Source organism: Triturus cristatus, chromosome 8 (genome assembly GCF_964204655.1).
Source record: "Triturus cristatus chromosome 8, aTriCri1.1, whole genome shotgun sequence".
NCBI lineage: Eukaryota > Metazoa > Chordata > Amphibia > Caudata > Salamandridae > Triturus > Triturus cristatus.
In genome coordinates, this window is record NC_140591.1 from 1,245,726,819 (window position 1) to 1,245,750,611 (window position 23,793).

Sequence of the window (23,793 nt, forward strand, 5' to 3'; positions counted from 1 at the left end):
GGTAGACCCTCCTCTGCACTTAGGGTACCTGCCTGAGAGGCCCTAAGAGCATCATACTCCTCTAGGAGTTGTCTTAACTGAAGGAGGGTAGGGTTTGCACCCTGTTTTATTCCTCTGGAGGTACACAATTGTCTCATCTCCTGGAATGTTAGGGTATCATATCTAGAGGGGGTCTTCTGCAGACCTGACCCTCCTGAGAGAGCATCTACTTGATCTCCTCTCAGAGACATGATCTAGTGAGGGTGTGGTGTGTGAACCTACCTACACTAGTTGTTTCTACTAAACCTCTCTAGTAGTTGTAGTCAGGGTGTGTTACTCCCTTCAACCTACAACTACTAAGTCCAGTAGGACTTAAGTATTATAATCTATGTTATATGTACCTAGACAATATCTGTGTGATCTTTCAATTTAGTATTTCAAGATTACAATGGTATTACAACAGCAAGCTCAGATCCCAACCGCTGCTCACCAATGTGAGAAGTTGGCCTGATGTCTGATGTCACTAGTTCTAGTGTACACCTTATATCAGTTCAAATACCCTTATGGTGATTGGTTGTAAAGTCAACCTTATAGACCAGCTATCCTAGTGGTAGCATGGACAAGAGCAGTCTTAGGCTAAACTCTGAATGGCATGTGAAGCCAGCTGTGATACCATATATAATCCCTTGAATACCAAATGAAAGGACACCACAACAGATATATATATAAAATAAAGTGTATTTATTCTAGTCAAACCCTCAGCACTCTTTATGAGATTAGAGGTAAGTACAACACAATCTTATTTAAGCATACATTAAGTCACACAGGTAAGTAATACAGTTAGGCCCTAGGGGCCACGCAAACCATATACTAAGTAAGTGGTATAAGGACCACTGTCACGGAAATAGAATAGGCCTAGGCCTAGGGAATCGCTGGGGCTACACTACACTAGCGTTAGTTAGGAAGTGGGAGGCCCACGGGATTCGTGTGCAGAGTGGAAACACTCACGCGTAATGCGTAAAAGTCAATAGCAATAGTACAGTTTAGAAAACGGTAAATTTAGGACTCTTCCGGAGTAGCTAGGAAGTTGAGACTTGAAAACTAGACACTAGGATAGTCACTATCCTGATGAGCACCGGAGTACCCAAGTTACCTAGCCCACAGGCTGCGGGTGCATAGGGGTGAAGATGCGTCGTTTTCGTCGTCGACTCCTATGGATGCCTGAAGAAAGATGCTGACAGGCAGTCAGTGAAGAGTGTCCGGTGGATCCCAAGGCGGGGATCAAGAAGAGAGGAGACCTGCAAGCAGAAGGGACAGAGTCAAGGTCACTAGCCAGTGACCACGTGGAACCAGGAAGGAACCAGGCGATGTCGTGAAGATTGCAGGTGAAGGTGAAGCTTGTCGCTGCAGCCAGGAGGACCAGGAAGCGTCGAGGACGACCAGGACCAGGAGGCGAGCTGTCCCCCGAAGGCTCTTGCTGTCGGCGGCGTCGAAGTTGGACTAGGACTCACCAAGCCTTGGCAAGCGGAACCCACGAAGAACGGAGGACTTGCTTCTGGTGCAGACCAGGAAGGTCTGGGGTGCTTCTTCTTTGCAGAGAAGCGGGAGCCAGTCTGGAGGAGCCAAACCAGCGCAGAAGATTTCAGGGTGCGTCGTCACAAAGGCCACTAGCCAGCGGGCAAGCAACCGGACAGACGCGGCAAGCAGGAAAATGCAGAAGGGCCCCACGCAGGACTCGTGGAGTGTGGGGGGCTGATCTTCGGTGCAGATGATGCTTGGGGTTGGGGCTTCTCTACCCCCGGTGCACAACTTCGAGGGTGCCTCAGAAGCTGCGCTTGAAGTTACTAGCCACTTTTCCCAGGTAGCCGGTCCCACGTTGCTCGTCGCCTCCACGGATCTCAGCTCTGCTGTGGATGTGGATCAGGGTCGGAGAAGTCTGGAAGTCAAGGCTCTGGTCGGGCTCTGCAGTCGGTTCCTCGTAGAACGTGAGCAAAGCAAAGGGTAGTCTCTTGATGGTGCCTGTTTGCACAGGGTAGCCACTCCTTGGCCACAAGGGAGATTCTTCAGTCTTCTTCTTTCGTCGAATGTCGAAGGTCCAGAGTTTCTGTTCAAGTTTGCAGGTTCAGGATAATCTAAGGTCTTGAGGCCCAACTCCCACTCTTATACTAATCTGGGGGGCTGGGATACCTGCTAGGTCACGCCTTATGGGTGGGACCTGGGAGGGGGTGGTTACACCCACTTCCCTTTGTCCAGTTTCGCGCCAGAGCTGGGGCTGGAGTGCCCCAGCGCCGGTTTGAACTGGACTATGCAAGGAACACCTTGTGTGCCCCAGGCATGTCTCATTCCTTTCAGCCCACCCTGCCCCAATACACTAAAGGCTGTCTGGGGAGGTGCTAGCACCTCCCCAAGCAGGAAACCTATTGTCCAGGCCTCCCTGGCTGGGATCACTCCCAGCTGCAGGAGGTCAGACTTGTGTCGTGGCAGCAGCATCCATTTTGTGATGCTGAGGCTTTGGTCAGAGGCTAACAGTGAAGTATGATTTTAACATGTCTTTCCCTCTAGAAGGGGGGAATAATATCCTCATGTCCAGAATTGGCATGGGGGTATTATTCCACAGTGTTAGACACCTTACACGACATGTTTCGATAAAGCCAAACCATAGTTACCATAACCGTCTAAGATTATAAGGCACTTTAAGAGTATATGGTAGGCTATATCATAGAACAGCTATAAGGACATGGTTCCGAAAGCTGCAGACAGGCTCAGCTCATGCTAGAGCACCATCTCAGATGTTACCAAGCACTCTGCCTCCAGGATTGTTAAGGCCTGCCATAGGAGTGACTGATAGGTACACATGTGTCTATATGTAAGTTAGGTATAGGAATACTACACCTAAGCAAGGGGTGATTACACGACCTTGCCCCAGCTGAGTGATCAGCCAGTTGTGTCAAAATGGAAGGCCAGGCCAGGGGTGGCATAATACATGCTGCAGCCCCTGGTAGGCCTAGGGTACACCTATGCCCTGGGTACCTAGGGTACACTGTACAGGGGCCAATAAGGTGATCCTATCCAAATGGGTTATGCACCTAAAGTACATAGTATTAATTTAGAGAGAGAACAGCAGGGCTGTGGGTCTGATTAGTAGGCCCACAGCCACATCTAAGTCGAAAACCAGTAAAGCAAAAGCAAAAAGTGGGGGTGAACATAGAAAGCAGACCCTACTCTCCTACATCAACCTGTTGGAGTTGAGAGCGATCCGACTTGCACTGAAAGCCTTCCTTCCCTCCGTCAGGGGAAGTGTCGTACAGGTGTTCACGGACAACACCACTGCCATGTGGTATTGCAACAAACAGGGCGGGGTGGGGTCGTGGACCCTTTGTCAGGAGGCTCTGCGCCTCTGGACATGGCTGGAACACCAGGGCATCACCCTGGTGGTTCAACATCTGGCGGGCTCTCTGAACGCCAGAGCAGACGAACTCAGCCGCCGGTGCATGATGGATCACGAATGGCGTCTGAACTCCGAAGTGGCGCAAGGTCTCTTTCAGCAGTGGGGAGAGCCTTGGTTAGATCTATTCGCCACCGAAGAGAACGCGCAATATCAGTAGTTCTGAGCGTTGGAATTTCCAAGGCGGCACTCGCACGGCGACGCTTTACGTCACGAGTGGAGTTGCGGTCTGTTGTACGCCTTTCCGCCTATACCACTTCTGCCCAGAGTGCTGAAGAAGACCAAGCGCGACCGGGATCAAGTCATCTTGGTGGCTCCGGACTGGGCACGAAGGTACTGGTATCCCGAGCTACTCAGTATGTTGACCGATCCTCCGATACGTCTGCCCCTTTGGGAGGATCTTCTGTCGCAGCAGCAGGGGACGGTCCTCCACCCGAACCTGTCCAGCCTCCACCTCCATGCGTGGAGATTGAGCGGCGGCAGTTGATGCCATTTGACTTGCCTCCTGAAGTCTGTGATATCATTCTGGCAGCCAGGCGTCCCTCCACAAAGACGGTATACGCCTGCCGGTGGAACAAATTTGTGGCATGGTGCACAGCAAAGGTTGTGGATCCCCTTTCCGCCCCTCTTTCTCAGGTTCTCCTCTTTCTTCTTTCTTTGGCCCGGCAGGGCTCTGCCTTGGGCACCTTGAAAGGTTATCTTGCTGCCATCTCTGCCTTCTTAAGGCTTCCTGATCAGCCTTCTCTTTTCAAGTCCCCTGTAGTTACACGCTTTCTAAAAGGCATTACTCACACGTTCCCTCCTGTCCCTTTTGTAATGCCTCAGTGGGACTTGAATCTTGTCTTGACGTTCCTGATGTGCGCTCCCTTCGAGCCTCTTCACAATTGTCCTCTTCGACTTCTGACTCTTAAGACTGCTTTTCTGGTAGCCATCACCTCGGCTAGACGGGTGAGTGAGCTCCAGGCTTTATCTTCAAAGCCTCCTTTTCTGTCTGTTCATCCGGACAAGGTTGTCCTTCGGCCTCGTCCCTCCTTTCTTCCGAAAGTGGTGACTCCATTTCATCTCGGGCAGTCTGTCACCTTGCCCACCTTCTTTCCGCCTCCGCTTCCTTCCAAAGAGGAAGAGAGGCTCCACCGTCTGGACCCAAAACGTGCGCTCTCCTTTTATCTGGACCGCACAAAGCAGTTCCGGGTGGACGACCAACTTTTCGTTGGATACGTGGGTGCTAAGAAGGGGAAAGCGGTGCACAAACGGACTGTAGGAGAGTAGGGTCTGCTTTCTATGTTCACCCCCACTTTTTGCTTTTGCTTTACTGGTTTTCGACTTAGATGTGGCTGTGGGCCTGCTAATCAGACCCACAGCCCTGCTGTTCTCTCTCTAAATTAATACTATGTACTTTAGGTGCATAACCCATTTGGATAGGATCACCTTATTGGCCCCTGTACAGTGTACCCTAGGTACCCAGGGCATAGGTGTACCCTAGGCCTACCAGGGGCTGCAGCATGTATTATGCCACCCCTGGCCTGGCCTTCCATTTTGACACAACTGGCTGATCACTCAGCTGGGGCAAGGTCGTGTAATCACCCCTTGCTTAGGTGTAGTATTCCTATACCTAACTTGCATATAGACACATGTGTACCTATCAGTCACTCCTATGGCAGGCCTTGACAATCCTGGAGGCAGAGTGCTTGGTAACATGTGAGATGGTGCTCTAGCATGAGCTGAGCCTGTCTGCAGCTTTCGGAACCTTGTCCTTATAGCTGTTCTATGATATAGCCTACCATATACTCTTAAAGTGCCTTATAATCTTAGACGGTTATGGTAACTATGGTTTGGCTTTATCGAAACATGTTGTGTAAGGTGTCTAACACTGTGGAATAATACCCCCATGCCATTTCTGGACATGAGAATATTATTCCCCCCTTCTAGAGGGAAAGACATGTTAAAATCATACTTCAACTGTTAGCCTCTGACCAAAGCCTCAGCATCACAAAATGGATGCTGCTGCCACGACACAAGTCTGACCTCCTGCAGCTGGGAGTGATCCCAGCCAGGGAGGCCTGGACAATAGGTTTCCTGCTTGGGGAGGTGCTAGCACCTCCCCAGACAGCCTTTAGTGTATTGGGGCAGGGTGGGCTGAAAGGAATGAGACATGCCTGGGGCACACAAGGTGTTCCTTGCATAGTCCAGTTCAAACCGGCGCTGGGGCACTCCAGCCCCAGCTCTGGCGCGAAACTGGACAAAGGGAAGTGGGTGTAACCACCCCCTCCCAGGTCCCACCCATAAGGCGTGACCTAGCAGGTATCCCAGCCCCCCAGATTAGTATAAGAGTGGGAGTTGGGCCTCAAGACTTTAGATTATCCTGAACCTGCAAAACTGAACAGAAACTCTGGACCTTCGACATTCGACGAAAGAAGAAGACTGAAGAATCTCCCTTGTAGCCAAGGAGTGGCTACCCTGTGCAAACAGGCACCATCAAGAGACTACCCTTTGCTTTGCCCACGTTCTACGAGGAACCGACTGCAGAGCCCGACCAGAGCCTTGACTTCCAGACTTCTCCGACCCTGATCCACATCTACAGCAGAGCTGAGATCCGTGGAGGCGACGAGCGACGTGGGACCGGCTACCTGGAAAAAGTGGCTAGTAACTTAAAGCGCAGCTTCTGAGGTACCCTCGAAGTTGTGCACCGGGGATTGAGAAGCCCCAACCCCAAGCACCATCTGCACCGAAGATCATCCCCCCACACTCCACGAGTCCTGCGTGGGGCCCTTCAGCATTTTCCTGCTTGTCGCGTCTGTCCGGTTGCTTGCCCGCTGGCTAGTGGCCTTTGTGACGACGCACCCTGAAATCTTCTGCGCTGGTTTGGCTCCTCCAGACTGGCTCCCGCTTCTCTGCAAAGAAGAAGCACCCCAGACCTTCCTGGTCTGCACCAGAAGCAAGTCCTTCGTTCTTCGTGGGTTCCGCTTGCCAAGGCTTGGTGAGTCCTAGTCCAACTACGACGCCGCCGACAGCAAGAGCCTTCGTGGGACAGCTCGCCTCCTGGTCCTGGTCATCCTCGACGCTTCCTGGTCCTCCTGGCTGCAGCGACAAGCTTCACCTTCACCTGCAATCTTCACGACATCGCCTGGTTCCTTCCTGGTTCCACGTGGTCACTGGCTAGTGACCTTGACTCTGTCCCTTCTGCTTGCAGGTTTTCTCTCTTCTTGATCCCAGCCTTGGGATCCACCGGACACTCTTCACTGACTGCCTGTCAGCATCTTTCTTCAGGCATCCATAGGAGTCGACGACGAAAACGACGCATCTTCACCCCTATGCACCCGCAGCCTGTGGGCTAGGTAACTTGGGTACTCCGGTGCTCATCAGGATAGTGACTATCCTAGTGTCTAGTTTTCAAGTCTCAACTTCCTAGCTACTCCAGAAGTGTCCTAAATCTACCGTTTTCTAAACTGTACTATTGCTATTGACTTTTACGCATTACGCGTGAGTGTTTCCACTCTGCACACGAATCCTGTGGGCCTCCCACTTCCTAACTAACGCTAGTGTAGTGTAGCCCCAGCGATTCCCTAGGCCTAGGCCTATTCTATTTCCGTGACAGTGGTTCTTATACCACTTACTTAGTATATGGTTTGCGTGGCCCCTAGGGCCTAACTGTATTACTTACCTGTGTGACTTAATGTATGCTTAAATAAGACTGTGTTGTACTTACCTCTAATCTCATAAAGAGTGCTGAGGGTTTGACTAGAATAAATACACTTTATTTTATATATATATCTGTTGTGGTGTCCTTTCATTTGGTATTCAAGGGATTATATATGGTATCACAGCTGGCTTCACATGCCATTCAGAGTTTAGCCTAAGACTGCTCTTGTCCATGCTACCACTAGGATAGCTGGTCTATAAGGTTGACCTTACAACCAATCCCCATAAGGGTATTTGGACTTTCGGAGGGTAATCGACAAAGAAGGTAGATATGCACTACTGGAGGGTCTTTTAGACGGACAGGTAGTACTTCTCGGTAGCATTTACGCCCCTAATGTTGACCAAGACAAGTTCTGGGACCATCTCACAGGGGTCCTTGCCCCATTTGCTTCCATACCCTGGGTTCTGGGAGGAGACTATAATTGCTCACTAGACCTGCACCTTGACCGATCGCACCCACCTCCACTGCACTCCCCGGCACATAAGCAAACCACTAGATTCCGGGCATGGATTTCACACTGGTCGCTAACTGATGCTTGGCAGCTGCGCCACCCCCAGGTCCGCTTGTATTCCTTTCATTCCATCCCGCACAACTTGCGCGTCCGCCTTGACCGCTTCTTATGTACGGCGACTATCCTACCCCGGATCACCCACACAGACTACCTGGGCAGGATTATATCCGATCATGATGCCCACATTCTCCAGATACGCTGGCAGCCCCCACACCCACCGGTCCCCATGTGGCGTTTGCCACGGGACTGCCTATCGGACCAGATCTTTCGTCACGATCAGGAGGGTAGCATCCAAGACTATTTCACGCGCAACTCGGGGACGGCGTCCTCTAGGTTGGTGGAATGGGATGCGTTTAAAGTGGTGGCCCGGGGAGAATGCCTGCGGCAAATAGCGGGTGTTCGACGCGTGTTGGAACAAGCCCTCACCACCGCGGAACACCGCCTGGCGACCCTCACCAAGCGGGATGCTACGTCCGAAGAGGAAACGCGGCGTATAGCAGAAGCCAAAACAGCCTATCACTCGGCCTCCACGGATCTGCGAAGGTGCAACTTCCGATCATATGCTACCCGGATGCATAAAGAGAGGGACAAGACGGGCACGCTACTGGCGTGGTTAGCCAGGCAAGACACGGAAGTCAAGCCCATTACCGAGATACTGGACCCTAGGGGGGTGTTAGTGCACTCCCAGGCGGAGATTCTGGGGGCCTTCCGCGACTACTATGCCGAGACATATAGTGACCCCACCTCTACCCCGCAGGAAGTAGTTGATCGCTTTCTAGATCCTTTACCGCTCCCAACAATCACGAGAACAGAGCAAGAGGCCCTAGATACCATACTAGTTTCGGTGGATGTGACGCGGGCCCTGCGTGCCCTGGCCCGCAATAAAGCTCCGGGGCTGGATGGGTTCCCTCTAGAATATTACACAACATTTTCAGTGCACCTGGTCCCTCGGTTAGTGGAGGTGTTTACGGCGGCGCTGAAGAAAGGAGAACTGCCGAAATCCATGCGAGAATCCGTAATCGTGACATTCCTGAAACCACATAGGGACCCACAACTAATGGCCTCCTACCGTCCGATATCGCTATTGTCTGCCGATTGTAAACTCTTCGGGAAGACCTTAGCGGATAGATATGTCCAAATTATACGCTCTCTGGTTCACCCGGACCAGTGCGGATTTATACCTGGCAGATGTACGTCCCAGAACATACGGCGAGTCTTCCACATTCAGGATCAGGTACAGGGGATATACCCTCGAGCGGCCTGTCTCATCTTAGACCTTGAGAAGGCCTTCGATTCCCTCACATGGCAGTTTCTGTTCTCGGTGCTGCAGCGAGTAGGCATAGGGCCCACCCTCCTCGCCTACACGCGCTTATTGTACACCGGACTGACTTCGCGGGTGCGCCTAGGCCGATGCATATCGACGGAGTTCGCGGTTCAGAGAGGCACGCGACAGGGCTGCCCGCTGTCCCCTCTGCTCTTTGCCCTGGCGGTGGAGCCCCTGGCTGTGCGGCTCCGGAGGGAAGGTGAGAGCTGGGGCATCCCGATAGCGGACACGGTGCATAGTGTTTCCTTGTACGCAGATGACCTACTGATCTATGTACGGGACATTGCGGATGATCTGACACCCCTCTGGGAAACCTTGCAGGAATTTACCATGGCCTCAGGACTACGAGTAAATTGGGATAAATCCGCAATTTATCCGCTGCACCCGGGACTACCTCCACAGGTGGTTCACATGGGAACCCAGCGTGTACCCTGGAGCGCGGAGGCCCCCCGGTACCTGGGTATTCGTCTCTACCATTCCACCGCAGATATGTTCGAGGGTAATCATTGCAGGGCTTTAGCGAGCATTAGGGCTTCGATCGGCTTTTGGAAGAGCCTCCCATTGGCTCCCATTGGGAGAGTGGCATTGGCCAAAATGATTATGGTTCCGAGATTGCTGTACTTTTTTACCAACCTCCCCGTAATCCCGCCCAGGACCTTTTTCCGGGACCTAGACTCCCTTCTTAGTGCGCTCATCTGGGGGTCTAACAGACACAGAATAGCCCTGACAAAACTACAACTGCCCACCACGCAGGGTGGCTTGGGAGCCCCATCCTTCGAAGCCTACTTCTTAGCAGCACAATTGCAATGGCTGTCTCATTGGACAGCAGACAGGTACACTGTGGAAACGCATACCATCGCGGGACGGGTATCAGTTCCGGAGATCCGTCGCTTGCTCCTCCCTGGCACACGCCCAAAGCCCACGTACCCCTTACAGGTGCTGGTCGCACGTAAGTGTATGCTGCGGATACACCGCATGTCCCCGGGGACCCCATTGTACTCCCCTTTACTCACTCTAGTGGGATGGCCCAATCGGGAACACTACTACACGAATAGCGCGCTTCGCACATGGACGGGATGTGACTTAACAGAGGCAGCGTCCCTTTTCGAAGACGGGCAACTAAGACCGTTCCTTAGTTTGGTGGAGGAATACGGGCTTCCCTCAGGGCAGTTTCTGCTCCACCGCCAACTCCTAGACAGCTACCGACCACATCAGGACCTAAGTAACGGGGAACCGCTCCCACACCCAGTGCTCCACACGATCCTACACATGGGAGCAGGACGCCATTTAACTACATGGCTTTACAAAGCCATACGGGAATTAACTAATAAACCATTGGCGACCCTCCGGGCCACCTGGGAGGCAGAAATCGGGCGGGCGCTTCATGACGGGGAGTGGGTGAAGGCTTTGAGATACCCGAAGAAAGTCTCCAGAAACGCACGATTTAAAAACATCCAATATTATATCCTACACAGGGCCTATCTCACACCTGCACGCCTCCAACGATTCTACCCTGACACTCAGTTCCTATGCCCCAGATGTCAAGAACAAAACGCAGACTTTCGACATATGTTCTGGAGCTGCTCCGTCATTCAAATCTTCTGGCATCACATTCACACCGCTTTGGGCACCCTCACTGGGCTAACCTGCATGAACACTTGGGAGGCCAGCGCCATAGGCATCTTCCGCATCAGTAAGCAACACAAGGTGCAGACTCGCTTCCTCTCCTTAGCGGTGCTCTTGGCCAAACGCAGCATAGCCATGCATTGGCGTTCCCCCATCGGCCCTCCGGTGGCGGCGTGGGTGGGAGCTACACTCAAATGGGCGGCGGCGGAGGAGGAGACATTACGGGAGGAGGAGGTGAAAGGGACCCGCAAGCACCCTATATCAATGGAATGGGCTATGTTACTGTACCAATTTAGGCAGCTCTCCCCGGGGGCGGACCCGCCAGACGACGCATCTACACAACTAATCCGGAATACACAATCACAGGCTCTGCCCACCTGAACCCGTAGGCCCCCAGCTGTGCAAAACCTTGACAGACCCTAACTCCAGGCGCACTGTTACGATTTTGGGTCGCAACGACCAAGATAGGCACACATGGTATTGGAGGTACCTCACCATCACGACGCTGCATTCCCCCCCTAGTGCAATTGGATATATTCTTCCATATTCATCCCCTAGTTTACACCATTGTTGACCCCCAGTTCCTTTGCCATATATGGAACCCGAGATTGTAGGCTGTGAACGTCACGATGATTGTATACATTGTTTAGGCCTCTTGGTAACGAATCATCAAGCAATACAATTGTTGAGTAACCTTACAGGATGCATGATCGGATACGACCACTTGACGAATATGTATGATGTACAATATAAGAAATGTGAAAATGGCAATAAAAATAAGTTTAAAAAAAAAAAAAAAATAAGGGTATTTGGACTGATATAAGGTGTACACTAGAACTAGTGACATCATACATCAGGCCAACTTCTCACACGGACCATCTCTCGGTGGGTCGTTTTGTGTATCAAAATGTGTTACTCCTTGGCGAAAAAGGACCCTCCTGTTGGGCTGCGCGCCCACTCCACTCGGGCCACAGCGGCTACTACTGCTTTGGGACGGGGTGTCCCTTTGCAGGACATCTGTCAGGCGGCGACGTGGGCTCCGCTACACACGTTTGCCAGGCATTATTGCCTTGACAGCCAAGTCCGGAGGGATGGCTTCTTTGGCCTTTCTGTCCTCCAGGACTTTCTGGTGTGATCTTGGTTCGCAGACCCACCACCGGGGATGATATTGCTTGGGTATCTATTCTAAGGTGAGGAATCTAACTAACGTGTTTCTTTCAGATGAACAAGTTACTTACCTTCGGTAACGATGTATCTGTAAGAAACATTAGTTAGTTAGATTCCTCACCGACCCACCCATCCTCCCCGTTCTGCGAACTGACATCTAGGGTTAAGGTTATCCTTTTCAGGCCCCTAGATTTTATTTTTGGCACCAGTGTCGGTCTTTGCATGGCTCTGCGTTCCTGGCGCGGAAAGCTATGTACAAGAACTGACGTCAGCGCGCGAGGGCGGCGTCTAAGTACTCCGACGACGTCATTCCGGCGCACGACGCCGACGACGGACGTGGAGCCGCAGACGACGCCTAGCGACGCGCAAGGGGTATTGCTGACGAAAAATCTTCCGGATCCAGTCTGACGCCTGGGGATATTCTAAGGTGAGGAATCTAACTAACTAATGTTTCTTACAGATACATCGTTACCGAAGGTAAGTAACTTGTTCACTAGCGTAAAATAAAAAAAATAAAACGCAGCACAGCAGTTTTTTTTACCAAGTTGAAAAATACAAGCACGTCTACCATGCTGCGCTTACAGCAAGTGTCAATGTGCTGTTCACACACTTCGTATGCGGTGATTAAATGAATTTTAAGCATATATTCATAGTTATAGTACTATGTTGGCAACGCACAACAGTGCCTCTTCTACATACCACGGGGGCTTCCGGAAAACGAAATATTCCCCTGTGTTCCTCTTTGTTTCTAACATAGCTAAAGGCTCAGATATGCGTGCTATGCTTACAAGGGTTTACCAAAAAACAAGGGGTTTTTTTGGCTTCAGAGGAGCTTTTAGGGATCTCTTATACAATATGCAGATCTACGGGAGGTTTACACCCCCAATATTTAGCACAGCAACGTAAAATACATTCACTAAGCCATCAAATAACGTTTTGGCTGACTGCAAAGCCCCCTTTCTTCCCAGGCATTAAATAGCTGGGCACAACACTTCTAAGGCGGCACCAAATGCAGCTCACTTCTATAGAATTTCTGCCAAGCGGACGTGAAGGTCATAAACCCCCTCTCATGCACCCCACTCCCTTTCAGTATGGACACAAGAGACTGTAAGAATCATAAAATGGCCTACATGTTGAACTTAAAGACCCTATAAATCTGGCGCTTATTTTCAGGAAGCGCATTCTCTAGCTGCCCTCTTTACACAGGAAAGCAGGTTTACTGTTTCGGCAGTATAAAGGAGAAGAGAAAAAAAAGGGAGCACTTAATTTTCTTTTTCATCCTTTGCTCTGCGAAATCGAAAAAAGGGAGCTTATCTTCTCTAAGCACATGAGTTGTTTTTTTTGCAATTGCCAAGGCTATGCTATATAACACAGCATCCACGATAACACAACCCATGTGTCTAAAAAGCGCACTAACGAGGATAAAACTTGCAACAATTTAAAGTTACGACAGCCGCCTGATTAAGATTTAATGCAAGGGCATTTAGCGAGCAACAGTTCACAACTATCCTATACATATGCCTAAAACAAGCATTTGCAATGCAATAGGTCTCGCATTATAAAAGTGTGAGCAGTTGGTATTGCTAATAATAATGCAACACTAGCTATTGGCATTGTAAATGATAATGGCATTTATTTATGTGTTTGTTTTTATAAAATAGATAAAAGCATTGTCATGAACAATGCCAATAGCTTACACTTTTGCAAATGCGAGACCTATGTGAGATCTATTAGCTTTGTCATTGTTTTTTAGTTATTTGGTATTGTATGGCCTGGCATTGTACATTTCTCATTGAAAATAGTATGAGGGCTCTAGGCACGTGACACAGGATGTGAGCTAGGGTGTCCCCGGATGTGTGACAGAGCGTGAAAGGTGATAGGCGTGTGGGCAAAGGATGTTAAGGCCTCAAACCCATGATTGCAAGTTTGAGCTTCTCGGGGGACGTAAGGTGAAAAAATAAAGTCTGTTACCAGAAACATTTAATATGTACCACCAGACATATAACAAACATCAACCACAGTAACATTATTTCAGAGTTAACACAGTATATCTACTTGGCAAATACTCTTATTATGTCAAATTAATACGGACTCAAAAACTATTTTGACTTAAAAATAAACAACGCTCGTTTCTGAGGAAGATGTGGTCTAGTGCCAACAACGTCATCGATAGAAGGGGAGATTGGAATCCTAATCCCAACTTCCCTGCTCTGTGTGTGATCCTGGGCACACATATTGTGCCTTGGTCTCTGTATTTGCCACAGTCTGGAGCGCTTCGAAGTAGTTATTTGTACTTTCACTCCCTAAGCCCACGTTCTGCACTCACCTCTCGAGCTTTCACCTGTATATGCTCAAGATCCTGGTATAAAAGCAGCCTGTGCGCCTTCAGCAGGTGGGTGCCTGGGGCACAGTTGATCTGCTGGCAGGGCTGGGGACGGGAGCTGAAGATGTTAATATTACCTAATTTATGGTATTAAAATACCCAGCCTAGGAAGGACGGAAGGGCAAGTCTTGCTGGTGTTAGAAATCGTGATTTTCAGATCACTACGTTTTGTTAGCGCGTTTGTCTTTGGCAGTCGTTCAACTCACTGAGCCATTCTGCCCAGCCTCCCCACCTCCCTCAAATCTTCTACACATAGTGATTATCAGGTCTTTTCTAGAGTCCTGGGACAAGGTAGATATTGTTAAAAAAGGTCTGGCTGACTGTCGTCCAACTATTTGGAAAAAGGGGACCCCTACTTAACTGATAAACTTGCTATGTGTAGGGAGAAGAGCTATTTAGGTAAATAATTATAGCAAGTGAGTGAACATGACTAGGTGTATAGTGAAAGAATAACCATTCACCACCATCAATTTATGAAAAAAGGAGAATTTTTTCTTCCACACACAAATATTAGTTAGAAAAATATATATTTAATGTTTATTTTTTCACTTTTTATCCATCATTCTTTTTTTACTTTTTTTACATATAATTCATCATTTGAGCATTTATATAAACAATGTAGATACATAGAGTTGATGGAAGCAATGCGGTAGATGGAAAACTACGCGCGTTTCGGCTATGCAGCCTTCGTCAGGGAACCGTCTATTGCTTAAAGCTGTGTAAAATATATAAACAACATATATTGTGATGGTTATAAATTTATAATTATAATACATATACACCTAGATTTTAAGTATTTATAGTCTTTTTACATTTTTATAGACACATATATACATATAATACATTTATTGCGGTTAGTACTAAATACTACTTTTTGACAAGAAAAAAGAAAAAAGAACACATAAGAGAAATCATCATATTATCTAGTTTTATAAGACATATATTGATGCATTATTGTCAAATAGTACTAAACAGACACAAACATAATACCACATCAAAAATCAACCAACGATATATACACTGATTGTAACCTATGAAAATCAAGTTATACACATCTGTACATTATATCCAATCCTATTCTATACATAATATAGGAACAAAGAAAAATAGAGAAAATATATTTATATTGAAAAGAGAATAAAAAGATAGAAAGTAGTGAAAAACAAAGTTTGCAACCTACAAAGGATGTCAAGGTGGAGTGAAGGATATATAAACACAATTAACGTGACAAAATGAAAGATAGCATAAGAAAATAAAGAGTATGTGAAGGGAATAACTGTAATTAAATAGAGACATGAGGGAAAAAGAATCAATAACTACGGACCACAATGTAGAACTGAAAATAAGCAGTCTCATAATACCCGTCTCAACAAGTTCCATTTTACTCACTTGCTCTATATGGGTATAGAATTCTTGCAAACAAGAGTTCTAGATGAAACTTCGAAAATAAATGGCTCCGAAATAGTAGTGAGACAGGGCAAGTTCATAGAGGACTTTCTGCATAAACAGTTCGTAAAAACATATAAAGAATTGTGGATGATTAAATTGGGTACAAATACCCAATAAGATGTATACAGAGGAGAAAAACGGGGGACATATAAGCAATGATTTATACTTACTATTTAGTGATTGCTCATTTGTATCAATCGGCTTATATGTATCCTAATCTTGTTTAAGTCGTTTCTCCGGGCAGCTTTCCAATGTGGAATACCAACAAAGGTGTCAATAGGTACGCTATATCACGAAAGGGATGAAAAAATCAAGCCAGACCGTCTAATTAGTTCATATGGTGAGAGTATGTTACTGGATATAGATCACCATAATTATATCTATAAGTCAATTTACACTAAGGATGGCTCCTGATAAGTCCCGGTATGATTAAAAGTTCTGTAGCGACAAGCAGCCAGATACGAATGCGGTAGTGGTTTTTAGGAGGAGAGGATAATGCAAATATTACCACCTGAACCTAAGGACAAAATAGTATTGTATATAAATAAGTAAATGTGGGATAAACTATCTATTGACTAAAGTTTTAGCCAGGCTCTGTGCCAAGCGAACGTACCTCGTTCTGTTTCCGAGTAGATATACGAATAACTCCGATCGATGTGGGAGAAGTGCTTCACTGAAAGGGTATGTATGTGATATCGTCCTATATAAGCGTCTCGGCTAATTCGCGCGCCAAACAAAGTTACCATAGAGTACTGGGAAACAAACAGTATTCAATAGAATAGGTAATGAAGACAAAAAACGGACACAAAGTATCACGTAGAACAAGTCTAAACGTTTGTTTGTGGATCAAACAGAGGCAGATGCCTAAAAATAGCTAATATGCAGGCTACAGAAGAATTATACGTATGTTCCCCGAATAGATAAGGCTCATAACTAATTATTATAAACGATGAAAAATAAAGAGTCTAGAACGAATAAATAGCAATCTAACAGATAGAATTTTATATATAGAAATAGAAGAAAAATAAATAAAAGATGAAGCGTATTTAATGACAATCGGTGAATAAGCTACAATTGAGACATAAATAACGGACTACAGAATGGAGTCCGTTGTGCAAAGATGACAAATTCCTATGCGTAACCATAGAAGACGGGCCACACATTAAATAGATAGAATCGATTTAGCGATGGGTAGATATATGTATAAAAATAGAAATGTGAGTAATCAAACCACTTGTTGAATCTCTGATAAAGAATATACATATACTTCGTTGTAACCACAATGGAGACAACATGATGTATGGCACAAAAGCGGCGCCATATTGAAATGGAGCAAAATTATGCTTAATGTAAGGAGATTACTTTTATGCTGTAGAATTACATGTATCTAAAATAAACGATGTGCTTTCTACAAGATGTCCAACAAAACACTAATGCCATCTAGATAAAAAGAGAGAGATGTATATCAGTGCTTAATCCTGGAGAGTTATGAACCCATTCTACAAGGTTAACCATAAAGAGAAGTGTAGATATTAGCCTGCTCTAGTCAGATGGCAGGCTATTATAGATAGTGTCACCAAATCAATATATATAGATCCAAACATCTGATTAGATGATAGCCTGATCCCAGGGTATCTCCAAATTCAGGCCCTTTTTAACTGTATCAAGGTAAAATATCCAGAAAACTTCACGTTTTTTTCTTATTTTTTCAGAGCAGAGTCCTTCTTTGTTTGCGATTTTTTCCCAAAATAAACCAGCGAATATTATCCGCATTGTGATTATTTTCTAGAGAATGCAAAACCATAGGGGAGGTTATTTTTTTGTTTCTGATTGCGGATCTATGTTTAGTCAGTCTGGTGTTAAGAGATCTAGACGTCTCGCCCACATAACCTTTGTTGCATGGACATATTAATAAGTCGATAATGTTTTTAGTCTTACAGTTGCTCATTCCCTTGACCATGATAGTTCGTTCATTAAAAAGGAGTTCTTTTGATTCAATTGCAAGAGGGCAAACTATGCATGTTCCACATTTATAGTTGCCCTGAATAGGTAGCATGTCTTCAATACTTCTCTGTATTGGCTTTTTCTTTATAGGCATGCGAGATCTTACAATGCGATCTTTAAGATTTTTATTTTTCCGGTAGGCAAAAAGAGGTTTTTCCACTGTATCAACTTTAGTTCTATTAATGTTGAGTAGATACCAGTTAGAGCAAATAATTTGGCAGGTCTGCTCATTCAGTAATGAATGACGTGTTACGAATACCAGGTTTGCTTCTTTTTTTCGACTGTTATCTTGTAACAAGTGCTGGCGATCATAAAACCTAGCACGTTTATACGATTCTCGTATAATTCTGTGAGGGTAACCTCTATCAAGAAACTTCTTTTTCATGTCAGTTGCTTTTAAATCATAATCCTCAACTTTAGTACAGTTACGCCTAAGGCGTAAAAACTGACCAAATGGGATGCTGCTTTTTTGTTTTGTTGGGTGAAAGCTTTAGTAATGCAACAACGTGTTGCGGGCAGTGGGTTTTACAAACAGATCAACATACAACTGGTCATATTCATGCTTTATTAGGATGTCCAAAAACTCAATATGGGTATTGCTGATATGGGATGAGAATTTATGATTTGGGTCACAAAGGTTCAACCAAGCGATAAATTCACCCAAAGTATCTTCATTGTCATCCCATATGAACACAATATCATCTATATACTGGGACCAGTGTAGTATAGATTCGAAAAAAGGAGCTACTTCATTAAAAATAAATTGTTGTTCGAATTTAGACATATAGATGTTTGCTATTGTAGGGGCGCAAGATGTGCCCATACTTACTCCTTTTATCTGTTTATATAGCTCCCCTTGAAATTCAAAAATATTTTCATGGAGAATGATTTTCAAGCAGTTGATGATAAACTCATTGTTGCATTCGATATCATAAAGATCAATAAACCATTCAACTGCTTCAATAGCTCCATCACATGGTATGTTAGAATACAGACTTTCCACATCTAATGTGACAAGCCATTGTCTATTGGAATTGAACGGGGTGCCTTCCATAAGGTTAATTATCTGGCGAGTATCTAGAACATATCCAGGGATTTTGTGTATAGATGGTCGTAATATTAAATCTAGATATTTAGAGATAGGCTCAGTAATTGATCCAATAGTGGTGACAATTGGTCGAAGAGGGGGATCAACCTCATTCTTATGTACCTTAGGGGTGCTATAGAGACTACCCATTCTGGGGTTATCTATATTCAAATAGTTGAACTCTTTTTCACAGATGTGACCATGTTGTAGGGCTTTTGCAGTTAATTTATAGATTTTATTTTTTATCGTTTGAGTAGGATTTCTCGTTATTCTAGTATAAAACCTACTGTCCCTCAGCATGTCCTCAATTTTGTCAGTATACTTTGCTGTGTCTAATATAGCTATCCCTCCTCCCTTATCACAGCATTTTATCGTTATTTCGGGAGAGTTTTTTAACAAGTTGAGGGCTTCGTATTCTTCAACTGAGATATTATAAGGAGTTTTTGGAACATATTTGGTAGCAGTAGTAAGTTTGTTAAATACTACTTGCTCAAAAATACTCACCTCTGGGGCAATCTGTTCTAAAGTGGGGGTGAATGTTGATTTAGGCGCCAATCCTGAACGATTAATGTCAGGAACCACACTTTCTGTGTTGGAAAAGAACCATTTCAGACTAATCTTTCGAAAAAAGGACATCAAGTCATTGAATAGCTCAAATTTGTTAAGGCCCGAATGGGGCACAAAAGATAGTTCTGTCGATAGGAGAGAATAGGATGCTTGGCTAAGGATACAAGTACTTAAATTAAATATAGGGATATCTTTCATTGTCTCCAATACCGAGCATTCCGGGTTTCTAGGTATTGGTTCTGATTTGCTGGTTGATGGCCACGAAATGGTGTCTGGTATTGTGCACGAGGTTGATACTGTTGTTGATATTGTTGTTGGGGTTGATACTGTTGTTGGTAATGCGACTGATATTTGGGGGCGCCAATTGCCTCTGCTCTGATTTCGTCTCCCTAAAAAAGGGCGATAGCCTTGGTTGAACCGTGGAGTATACCAATTACCTCTGTCTTCAGATGTTGATATTATTCTCTTACTATCGGAGTCTGATGTGTCCGAGAAAGTGGTAACTTTTTTATTAAATGATCTATACTGTTGTTGATAAAGATTAGTATCTGATCCAAAAAGGTCAGATTGGGAATAGTAGCCATCTGCAAGATATGGATAGATGTATTCTTTGTTGAAGTTTCTTATATCTTTTTTGAGCTTATCTGTTTTACGCTTCATAAGATAATCATTGTAAGAACTCAGTTCAGCATCCAATTCCTCAAGTTTCTTTTTAGCATCCTCAATCGCCGTTATAGATTTTATTTTATTCTCTAGTTCTGATATCTCATTAAGTAACTGTAGAAACATTTCCTTAGCCGTCTCGACTATTAGCATCATCAGGTCCCTCGAACATCGGTTAGCAATGAGGGACCATTTTTCCAGAAACTCTTTAATTTGGACAAACAGGCCTGGGATGTTCTTAATCTGTAGTCCAGTTGGAATAATTCCAGCCCGTAAGTATTCCAACATAAATTGGCCATGGAGTTCTATCCTTTTAGTTTTCTTTTTAAGTGCTAACAGCTTTTGGAGATCTTCACTATGGTTTGTGTTGGGCATGGATCTGTTGTCAAAATTAATGGCAGCTCCTACCATAGATACGAAGTCATCATCAGAGAACCCGAAGGTTTTCAGATTAGACATATTGATTAGGGAGTGGCAAAATTAACCTGCAGTATGGGTACGGGCAAGTAGATAAGGGTAAAGAGACTTTCAAAGAAACTAGATAAATAAGAGAAAAAAATTATAAACCAAAATTATAAATATCAAGAAAATCTAAGAACCAGGGACCAAAAGATATAGTACATCATATAACATAGGGTCAGATATACAGTGCAATTAATTATACTTTAAATAATATATATTACATATATCTATAGACTGAAATTATTCATACAAACAAATATCGATTAATAACGAACCACATATAACACATCAGTTAAATGGCGAGCATAAGTACTAACCGTATCCTGATTAAGATAACACACATACCAGAGAATTCTTAAGACAAACATGAAACTCCCCTCATAGACAGGCTACGAGACTTACTATTTGGAAAAAAGGGGACCCCTACTTAACTGATAAACTTGCTATGTGTAGGGAGAAGAGCTATTTAGGTAAATAATTATAGCAAGTGAGTGAACATGACTAGGTGTATAGTGAAAGAATAACCATTCACCACCATCAATTTATGAAAAAAGGAGAATTTTTTCTTCCACACACAAATATTAGTTAGAAAAATATATATTTAATGTTTATTTTTTCACTTTTTATCCATCATTCTTTTTTTACTTTTTCTACATATAATTAATCATTTGAGCATTGATATAAACAATGTAGATACATAGAGTTGATGGAAGCAATGCGGTAGATGGAAAACTACGCGCGTTTCGGCTATGCAGCCTTCGTCAGGGAACCGTCTATTGCTTAAAGCTGTGTAAAATATATAAACAACATATATTGTGATGGTTATAAATTTATAATTATAATACATATACACCTAGATTTTAAGTATTTATAGTCTTTTTACATTTTTATAGACACATATATACATGTATACATATATACATTTAATACATTTATTGCGGTTAGTACTAAATACTACATTTTGACAAGAAAAAAGAAAAAAGAACACATAAGAGAAATCATCATATTATCTAGTTTTATAAGACATATATTGATGCATTATTGTCAAATAGTACTAAACAGACACAAACATAATACCACATCAAAAATCAACCAACGATATATACACTGATTGTAACCTATGAAAATCAAGTTATACACATCTGTACATTATATCCAATCCTATACTATACATAATATAGGAACAAAGAAAAATAGAGAAAATATATTTATATTGAAAAGAGAATAAAAAGATAGAAAGTAGTGGAAAACAAAGTTTGCAACCTACAAAGGATGTCAAGGTGGAGTGAAGGATATATAAACACAATTAACGTGACAAAATGAAAGATAGCATAAGAAAATAAAGAGTATGTGAAGGGAATAACTGTAATTAAATAGAGACATGAGGGAAAAAGAATCAATAACTACGGACCACAATGTAGAACTGAAAATAAGCAGTCTCATAATACCCGTCTCAACAAGTTCCATTTTACTCACTTGCTCTATATGGGTATAGAATTCTTGCAAACGAGAGTTCTAGATGAAACTTCGAAAATAAATGGCTCCGAAATAGTAGTGAGACAGGGCAAGTTCATAGAGGACTTTCTGCATAAACAGTTGGTAAAAACATATAAAGAATTGTGGATGATTAAATTGGGTACAAATACCCAATAAGATGTATACAGAGGAGAAAAACGGGGGACATATAAGCAATGATTTATACTTACTATTTAGTGATTGCTCATTTGTATCAATCGGCTTATATGTATCCTAATCTTGTTTAAGTCGTTTCTCCGGGCAGCTTTCTAATGTGGAATACCAACAAAGGTGTCAATAGGTACGCTATATCACGAAAGGGATGAAAAAATCAAGCCAGACCGTCTAATTAGTTCATATGGTGAGTATGTTACTGGATATAGATCACCATAATTATATCTATAAGTCAACTTACACTAAGGATGGCTCCTGATAAGTCCCGGTAAGATTAAAAGTTCTGTAGCGACAAGCAGCCAGATACGAATGCGGTAGTGGTTTTTAGGAGGAGAGGATAATGCAAATATTACCACCTGAACCTAAGGACAAAATAGTATTATATATAAATAAGTAAATGTGGGATAAACTATCTATTGACTAAAGTTTTAGCCAGGCTCTGTGCCAAGCGAACGTACCTCGTTCTGTTTCCGAGTAGATATACGAATAACTCCGATCGATGTGGGAGAAGTGCTTCACTGAAAGTGTATGTATGTGATATCGTCCTATATAAGCGTCTCGGCTAATTCGCGCGCCAAACAAAGTTACCATAGAGTACTGGGAAACAAACAGTATTCAATAGAATAGGTAATGAAGACAAAAAACGGACACAAAGTATCACGTAGAACAAGTCTAAACGTTTGTTTGTGGATCAAACAGAGGCAGATGCCTAAAAATAGCTAATATGCAGGCTACAGAAGAATTATACTTATGTTCCCCGAATAGATAAGGCTCATAACTAATTATTATAAACGATGAAAAATAAAGAGTCTAGAACGAATAAATAGCAATCTAACAGATAGAATTTTATATATAGAAATAGAAGAAAAATAAATAAAAGATGAAGCGTATTTAATGACAATCGGTGAATAAGCTACAATTGAGACATAAATAACGGACTACAGAATGGAGTCCGTTTTGCAAAGATGACAAATTCCTATGCGTAACCATAGAAGACGGGCCACACATTAAATAGATAGAATCGATTTAGCGATGGGTAGACATATGTATAAAAATAGAAATGTGAGTAATCAAACCACTTGTTGAATCTCTGATAAAGAATATACATATACTTCGTTGTAACCACAATGGAGACAACATGATGTATGGCACAAAAGCGGCGCCATATTGAAATGGAGCAAAATTATGCTTAGTGTAAGGAGATTACTTTTATGCTGTAGAATTACACGTATCTAAAATAAACGATGTGCTTTCTACAAGATATCCAACAAAACACTAATGCCATCTAGATAAAAAGAGAGAGATGTATATCAGTGCTTAATGCTGGAGAGTTATGAACCCATTCTACAAGGTTAACCATAAAGAGAAGTGTAGATATTAGCCTGCTCTAGTCAGATGGCAGGCTATTATAGATAGTGTCACCAAATCAATATATATAGATCCAAACATCTGATTAGATGATAGCCTGATACCAGGGTATCTCCAAATTCAGGCCCTTTTTAACTGTATCAAGGTAAAATATCCAGAAAACTTCACGTTTTCTTCTTATTTTTTCAGAGCAGAGTCCTTCTTTGTTTGCGATTTTTTCCCAAAATAAACCAGCGAATATTATCCGCATTGTGATTATTTTCTAGAAAATGCAAAACCATAGGGGAGGTTATTTTTTTGTTTCTGATTGCGGATCTATGTTCAGTCAGTCTGGTGTTAAGAGATCTAGACGTCTCGCCCACATAACCT

General features: G+C 44.1%; 2 long non-coding RNA genes across 2 annotated transcripts; both read right to left on the reverse strand.

Annotated features, from left to right (window-relative positions):
- Positions 1–14,645: 14,645 nt before the first annotated feature.
- Positions 14,646–16,353, reverse strand: LOC146805667 (uncharacterized). Its single transcript, XR_014967488.1, has 3 exons — positions 16,198–16,353; positions 15,755–15,869; positions 14,646–14,850 (listed from the first exon to the last, which is right to left on the reverse strand). It is a non-coding gene; the product is annotated as an uncharacterized LOC146805667 (long non-coding RNA).
- A 4,662-nt stretch (positions 16,354–21,015) lies between these two features.
- LOC146805668 (uncharacterized) lies at positions 21,016–22,623 on the reverse strand. The gene is made up of 3 exons (XR_014967872.1): positions 22,515–22,623; positions 22,074–22,188; positions 21,016–21,153 (listed from the first exon to the last, which is right to left on the reverse strand). It is a non-coding gene; the product is annotated as an uncharacterized LOC146805668 (long non-coding RNA).
- Positions 22,624–23,793: the final 1,170 nt, after the last annotated feature.